This window comes from Arvicola amphibius, chromosome 2 (genome assembly GCF_903992535.2).
Source record: "Arvicola amphibius chromosome 2, mArvAmp1.2, whole genome shotgun sequence".
In the NCBI taxonomy this organism is placed as follows: Eukaryota; Metazoa; Chordata; class Mammalia; order Rodentia; family Cricetidae; genus Arvicola; species Arvicola amphibius.
The window spans coordinates 25324131-25332047 of record NC_052048.2 but is presented as its reverse complement, the minus strand read 5'-3'; positions in this window follow the sequence as shown (position 1 = coordinate 25332047).

Sequence of the window (7917 nt, the reverse complement as noted above, 5' to 3'; positions counted from 1 at the left end):
AGAAACACATCTCAATCTCAAAGGCAGACATAGTCTCAGAGTAAAGGGTTGGGAAAAATATTCCAATCAAATGGACCTAAGCAGTTGTAGCTATCCTAATATCTAACAAAATAGACTTCAAACTAAAATCAATCAAACAAGACAAAGAAAGACATTTCATATTAGTCATATTAATCTATTAAGAGGAAATCTCAATACTGAACATCTATGCCCCAAATACAAGTACACCCTTATATGTAAAAGAAACACTTCTAAAGCTTAAATGATACATTAAACCCCACACACTAACTGTGGGAGACTCCAACACTCCACTCTCACCACTGGACAGGTCAGTCAGACGAAAAATGAACATAGAAATAAAGGAACTAACAGATGTTATAACTCAAATGGACTAAACAGCAATCTATAGAATATTTTATCCAAACAAAAAGAATATACCTTCTTCTTAGCACCTCATGGAACCTTCTCGAAAATTGACCACATACTCAGAAACAAAACAAACCTCAACAAATACAAAAAAATTGGAATAACCCAATGTATCTTATCAGATCACACCATGGTTTAAAAGTAGAAGCCAACAGCAATACTAATTTTCAGAAAGCCCACAAACAATTAAACAATGCTCACCTGAATCATGAATGTGGCAAGGAAGAAATAAAGAGAGAAATTAAAGACTTCCTGAAATTCAATGAAAGTGATTACACAGCATACCCAAATTTATGGGACACAATGAAAACAGTGTTAAGAGGAAAGTTCATAGCACTAAATTCCTACATAAAGAAGCTGGAAAAATCCCACACTAGTGAATTAATGGAACATTTGAAAACTTAAGAACAAACAGAAGCAAACTCACCCAAGAGAACTAGATAGTAGGAAATAATCAAATTGAGAACTGAAATCAACAAGATAGAAACAAAGAAAACAATACAATGAATCAATGAGACAAAGAGTTGGTTCTTCAAGAAAATCAACAAAATAGACAAACCTTTATCCAAACTAACCAAAAGGCAGAGAGAGAAAACCCAAATTAACAAAATCAGAGCCGGGCAGTGGTGGCGCACGCCTTTAATCCCAGCACTTGGGAGGCAGAGGCAGGCGGATCTCTGTGAGTTCGAGGCCAGCCTGGTCTACAAGAGCTAGTTCCAGGACAGGCTCTAGAAACTACAGGGAAACCCTGTCTCAAAAAACCAAAAAAAAAAAAACCCCCAAAAACAAAATCAGAAATGAAAAAAGGGACATAACAACACACACGGAGAAATACAGAGACTCATCAGGTCATATTCTGAAAACCTGTACTCCACAAAATTGGAAAACTTAAAGGAAATGGACAACTTTCTGGATAAGTATCACTTACCAAAATTAAATCAAGACCAGATGAGTAAATTAGACAGACCTATAACTGCTGAAGAAATAGAAATAGTCATCAAAAGTCTAGCAACCAAAAAAAAAAAAAAAAAGCCCAGGACCAGGTGGTTCCAGCTCAGAATTCTACAAGATTTCCAGAGAAGAACTAATACCAACACCCCTCAAATTATTTCACACAATAGAAACATAAGGAACATTGCCAAAATCTTTTTATGAGGCTACAATTACCCTGATACCCAAATCACAGAAAGACATTACAAAAAGAGAATTACAGTCCAATCTCACTCATGAAAATTGATGCAAAAATACTCAATAAAATAATGGTAAATTACATTCAAGAATACATCTGAACTATCATCCACTATGACTGAGTTGCCTTTATCCCAGAGATGCAGGGATGGTTCAACATATGAAAATCTGTCAACGTAATCCAACATATAAACAAACTGAAAAATAAAAACCATATGATCATCTTATTAGATGCCATAAAAGCTTTTGACAAAATACAACATCCCTTCATGATAAAGGTCTTGGAGAGAACAGGGATACAAGGAACATACCTAAACATAATAAAGGCAACACAGAGCAAGCCAACAGCCAACATCAAACTAATTGGAGAAAATTTTCCAGTGATCCCACTGAAATCAGGAACAGGACAAGGTTGTCCACTCTCTCCATATCTTTTCAATTATAGATCTTGAGGTCTTAGCTAAGGCAATAAGACACTAAGAGGAGGTCAAGGGGATACAAATCAGAAAAAAGAAGTCAAACTCTCACTATTTGCTGATGATATGATAGTTTACATAAGCTACCCCAAAAATTCTACCAAAGAACTTCTACAACTCATAAACACTTTCCGTAATATAGCAGGATACAATATTAACTAAAAAAAAATCAGTAACCCTCCTGTACTCAATGATAAAAAGACTGAGAAAGAAATCAGAGAAACAACACCCTTCACAGTAGTCACAAATAGCATAAAATATCTTGGAGTAACTCTAGCCAAAGAAGTGGAAGACTTGTATGACAAGAACTTTAAATCTTTGAAGAAAGAAACTGAAGAAGACACCAGAAAGTAGAAAGATCTCTCATGTTCTTGGGTAGGTAGAATTAACATAATAAAAATGGCAATCTTACCAAAAAGCAATCTATGGATTCAATACAATGCCTATCAAAATCCAGCAAAATTTTTCACAGACCTCAAAAGAATGGTATTCAACTTCATATGAAAAAGCAAAAAAACCCAGGATAACCAAAACAATCCTGTACAATAAAAGAACTTCTGGAGGCATCACAATCTCTGACTTCAAACTCTACTACAGAGCCATAGTACTAAAAACAGTCTGCTAGTGGCATAAAAACAGACAGGAGGAAAAATGTAACCGAATCGAAGACCCAGGAATTAATCCACACACCTTCGAATGCCTGATTTCTGACAAAGGAGAAAAACATATCATATGGAAAAAAGAAAGTATATTTAACAAATTGTGCTGGCATAACTGGATATCAACATGTAAAAGAATGAAAATAGACCCATATCTATCCCCATGCACAAAACCCAGGTCCAAATCGATCAAAGACCTCAACATAAAGCCAGCCACATTGAACCTTACAGAAGAGAAAGTGGGAAGTACACTTGATCGCATTGACACAGGAGACCACTTCCTAAATAGAACCCCAGCAGCACAGACACTGAGAGAAACAATTAATAAATGGGACCTCTTGAAACTGAAAAGCTTCTGTAGACCAAAGGACACGGTCAGCAAAACAAAATGACAGCTTACAGAATGGAAAAAGATCTTTACTAACCCCACATCAGACAGAGGTCTGATGTCCAAATTATACAAAGAACTCAAGAAATTGGACACCAAAAGAACACATAATCCAATAAAAAATGGAGTAAAGACGTAAACAGAGAACTCTCAGCAGAGGAATCTAAAATGGCTGAAAGACACTTAAGGAAATGTTCAATATTTTTAGTAATCAGAGAAATCCAAATCAACTCTAAGATTCATCTTACACCTGTAAGAGTGGCCAAGATAAAAAACCCTGATGGCAACTTATGCTGGAGAGGTTGTGGGGGAAAGGACACTTCTGCATTGCTGGTGGAAATACAAACTGGAACAGCCCCTTTGGATGTCAGTGTGGTGATTTCTCAGAAAATTAGGAAACAACCTTCCTCAAGACCCAGTAATAACACTTTTGGGTATATATCCAAAGGATGCTCAATCATGTCACAAAGACATGTGCTCAACTATGTTCAAAGAAGCATTGTTTGTCATAGCCAGAACCTGGAAACAACCTAAATGACCAAAGAATGGATAAGGAAAATGTGGTACATTTACACAATGGAGTACTACACAGCATAAAGAAATAACTACATCTTGAATTTTTCAGGACAATGGATGGAGCTAGAAAACATTATTTTGAGGGAGGTAACCAGAAAGACAATTATCACATGTATTCACTCATAAGTGGTTTTTAAACATAAAGCAAAGAAAACCAGCCCACAAATAACAAGCCCAGAGCACCTAGACAACAATAGGGACCCTAAGAGACATACATAAATCTAATCTACATGTGAAGTAGAAAAAGACAAGATCTCCTGAGTAAATTGGTAGCATGGGACCTTGGGGGAGGGTTGAAGGGAAAGAGAGTGGTAGGGAGGGGAGCAGAGAAAAATGTAGAGCTCAATAAAAATAACTATAATAAAAAAGAACTGGCTGAGAAAAATACATTTCTTGCTTGCACTTTGTTAATCTATGACAAGTTTTTAGACATGAATGTATGCACTTCCTTGGTAATAATTTGTTTTAACCTGTAATATGTAAAATGTTTAATCATGCAAAGGTAATGGGGAACATGCTGCTTTTCATTGTAATCATTCACTTGAAGAAAAATTGAATGTAACCACATTGCCATTTTTATTTTGCTTGAAAGATTTTTTTGAGGGGGCATAAAAGCTAAAAAGAGAAAAATAAAGGAGGTAGAAGGAAAACAACAGGGTAGATTAACAGAACAAAGAAAGAGCAGATTCGGAGCAGCAGAAAGAGAAAAATAAAATAAAGAATGAAGTTTTGACCCCTCAGATAGTCTCCTGTGGGGGGGGGGCAGTTTCACAGATTCCACATCTCCTCCTCAGTACCTGATCTACTAAGGTTCCCTGGGCAGTGAGGTATGACTTTAACATTCTGACTGCATAAAGTCAGCAGCCAAGAAGTTATTGGAAATGAACAGGTGTGTAGGAGTTTCTTTTGGTTGGAACACGATGGTTTAAGTTTGTTTCTATACATCGAAAGCTCAGATGCATAGATTTATTTGGGTTCATATAACATATTTTAGGAAAGGGTGTTCATTTTAGAGGAACTTTGCAGCAGATAAAATAAAAACAGACTAAAAAACAAAACAACTACTCCCGCCCCCAACAACCCAGGAAAATGTAATATCATCAAGGAAGAGGAATTTGGAGGCAAAAGAGGAATAAAGAGAGAACTGAGTGATTGTTCCATTGGAGGAGAGGTGGGTGCAGAACGAAACAGGTAGCAAAGTGCACAGGAAACAGCAGCAAGCAGGGCCAGGCAAAACTGAGGAAGCCATCATCTCCCAACAGTTAGGAGGAAAAGAACCAGCAGGTTTGGGTAATATGCCAAGTCTCATCAAAGATGACTGATACATGGACAGAAGGAGCCGTTCATATCCATTTCAAGAACACTTTGGTAAGTTAGCAGAAGTGAAAGCCAGCATCTATTGATTCTAGGAACTAGTGGAGATGAGGAAGAGAAAAAAGGGAAATTCAATTTCTAGAGGCAAGGTGAGTTAGTTTTAAGTTAGGGACACCATGAAAGTGTGGGGACACCGAGAAGTCAGAGCTTGCTGGGGTTGAGGGAAAGGAAAGGAAAGAACGAAAGCAATGTCCTTCTGATCAGTGTCGGGCTCTTTTATGACTTCCATGCTCGGGGAAACCTGGAACTGCTCTGAATTAGCTCACTTCTCCCTCCCCGTTCCTGGGCTATGCACATATTTCATCAAATTTATCACCTAAGATGTAGTCTTTAGTGTGTCCTCCATTAAATGCTGGAGAGTCCCCAGGGTCATGGATCTGTCCTGTCATCCAGCTCTTCCTGGGGATATCTGTGGTCATAAAATCACTAGAAGTGGGATTATATTGGTTGTTGGGTGATGGATTGTGTGCGTGTGTGTGTGTGTGTGTGTGTGTGGTGGGGGTAGGGTCTCATATAGCCCAGGTCAACCATGAACTAACTAACAAACCAACTACACTAACTTGTATAGTTAAGGATGACCTAAAACTTCTGATCTTCCTCATCCTAATTTTCAAGTACTAGGGCCACAGCCACCACACCTTATGGTGATGGAGAATCTTTTCTAGGCAGCCTCTAACTACTCAGGTAGTTGAACATTAATAGACTTGGTTTCTGCAAAGAATGTAAGAAGGTAAAATAAAATTGAGTCTTAGTACTATCAGGAAAATGAATGGTTTTTATTCTGTGTTACATCTTTGTTTACAAAATATTTTTAGCTTCTTGAAGAAAAAGCAATCATAAAAGAATTGATCTTTACAGGATTGGAGTGTACAAAATGGCATTCACTCTTGAAAGGTAAAACTTAGCATGCCTCAAGTCATCATTTCCAACAAGATTCTTGGGTAGATCCATCAGCAATGTGAGGACACAACATCACACCACATGCTCAGTACCAGCTGCCTGGGGAATCCTTTTCAGAGGTCTCCAGTCAGGCAGGATTGGGATGTGTGGACCCCTAGTGTCAATGAAGAAGAGTTTCAGGGAGAGAGAGCCAATGTCAGCATAAATAGATGTTAATTAGAAACAGAAAGGAGCTTCAGACAGTACAAAGCAGATTTGATGGTGTGAATGTGAGCATCTCCAGGGAGTCATCGCAAGTGTGTGTTTAAGATTTTACTTTTTAATTAAAACACACATATATGCCTGTGCGTGTGTGTGGGTTTGGGTACGCGAATGTAGTGCCTGCGGAGTGCAGAAGAGGATGTGGGATCACTGGAGCTGGAGTTATACGTGGTTGTGAGTGAGTGATAGGAACTGAACTCCAGTCCTCTGCGAGAGCAGTGCACACTCTTAACCACTGAGCCTTTTCTGCAGTCCCTCGAGTGTTTTCATTGTGTGTGTGTGTGTGTGATCTTTCTCAGTTACAGTGTTTACAGAGCATAATTTACTCAATGTTTTGGTTTTTGTTGTGTTTGTCAAGACAGGGTTTCACTGTGTAATAGTCTTGGCTGTCCTGGAAGACACTGTAGACCAGGCTGGTCTTGAACGCACAGAGATCCACCTGTACCTCTGCCTCCCAGGTACTGGGATTAAAGCCCGTGTCACCACTGCCTGGCAATATATAAAGCATGTTTTCAATCCCAATTGGCAGATGTGTTCAGGTGATTTTCATTGGTCAATAAAATGAGAATGAATCTGATTCTCTAAATACAGGAGGCTACTATGTGTTCATCTTACAAGGAGCTGTTACTTTCTATGACCTGGCTCCAAAATGATAAATTTGGCAAAAGTTGAACAGAATTATTGTGACCCATGGCCAGACTCTTAGGATATGTACAAATGAGAAATATTTGTTGTTGTAAATTACTTGAATATTGTGCATGGCTTCTTCTAGTGTACATGAGATATGATAACTTTAGAAATATATTTTGGTGGGAGAGTAAAACCTCTGAGTATCTGTGACTGGAATCAAGTGGTATGTAGGAATATTTATCACCATGGAAATACTCAATAGGTTTAACAATTACACAGGATTGTATATACTCCATCATATCTGGTTTCCTTTCTTGAAGTACTCAGGAAGTTACTGAATAAAGAATGATGTGGGAAGGGGAAGGGCTGTGGAAGGGTCAGGCATGGGGCAGCAATGGTCTCTTTGAGGGTGTGAAAATCCAAGCTGGGTGACCGTGCAGAGCGCTGTCTTGACAACAGAACTGGAGCCCAGGTATTGAGGGGAATGCCAGCTTGCTGGAGAGAAAGTGTCTGGATTCAGGAGTGAGTCCATAAGCAGCAGCCTGGTGTGAGACATCAGAGCCTGAGAGGTGAGGAGGGCAGCTCTGCTATGGAATTGTCACTTGGAGGGAGTCTGTGCTCAAGCATAGCGAGGAAAGTAGCAACCCATATGTCCCATCCTGTGGGGAGTCAGAACTCCAAATAGGTGGGGGCGGGTACTGATGGTGGAACTGGGCATTTGAAAGGATGAGGAGGGCACCCGTCAGAGTGTGGAGGGTACCTGTGTGTGATGAGGAGGGTACCTGTGTGTGGTGAGGAGGGCACCCGTGCATGGTGAGGAGGGCACCTGTGCATGGTCAGGAGGGCATGCAGGCATTGGTGTTAGCTCCATTGTGGGTTGGGATTCAGAGACGTAGAGTTGAAAGGAGCTTCCTTGCACAGGGTAGACCAGGTGTGGGTAAAGAGGACGTCAGTGTGGGACCTTAGTGTCTAGTATGGTAAGAGAATACTTGTCTGGTAGGGGATATCCAGGGATTGGGTCTTGGTGGTTAGATAGGCC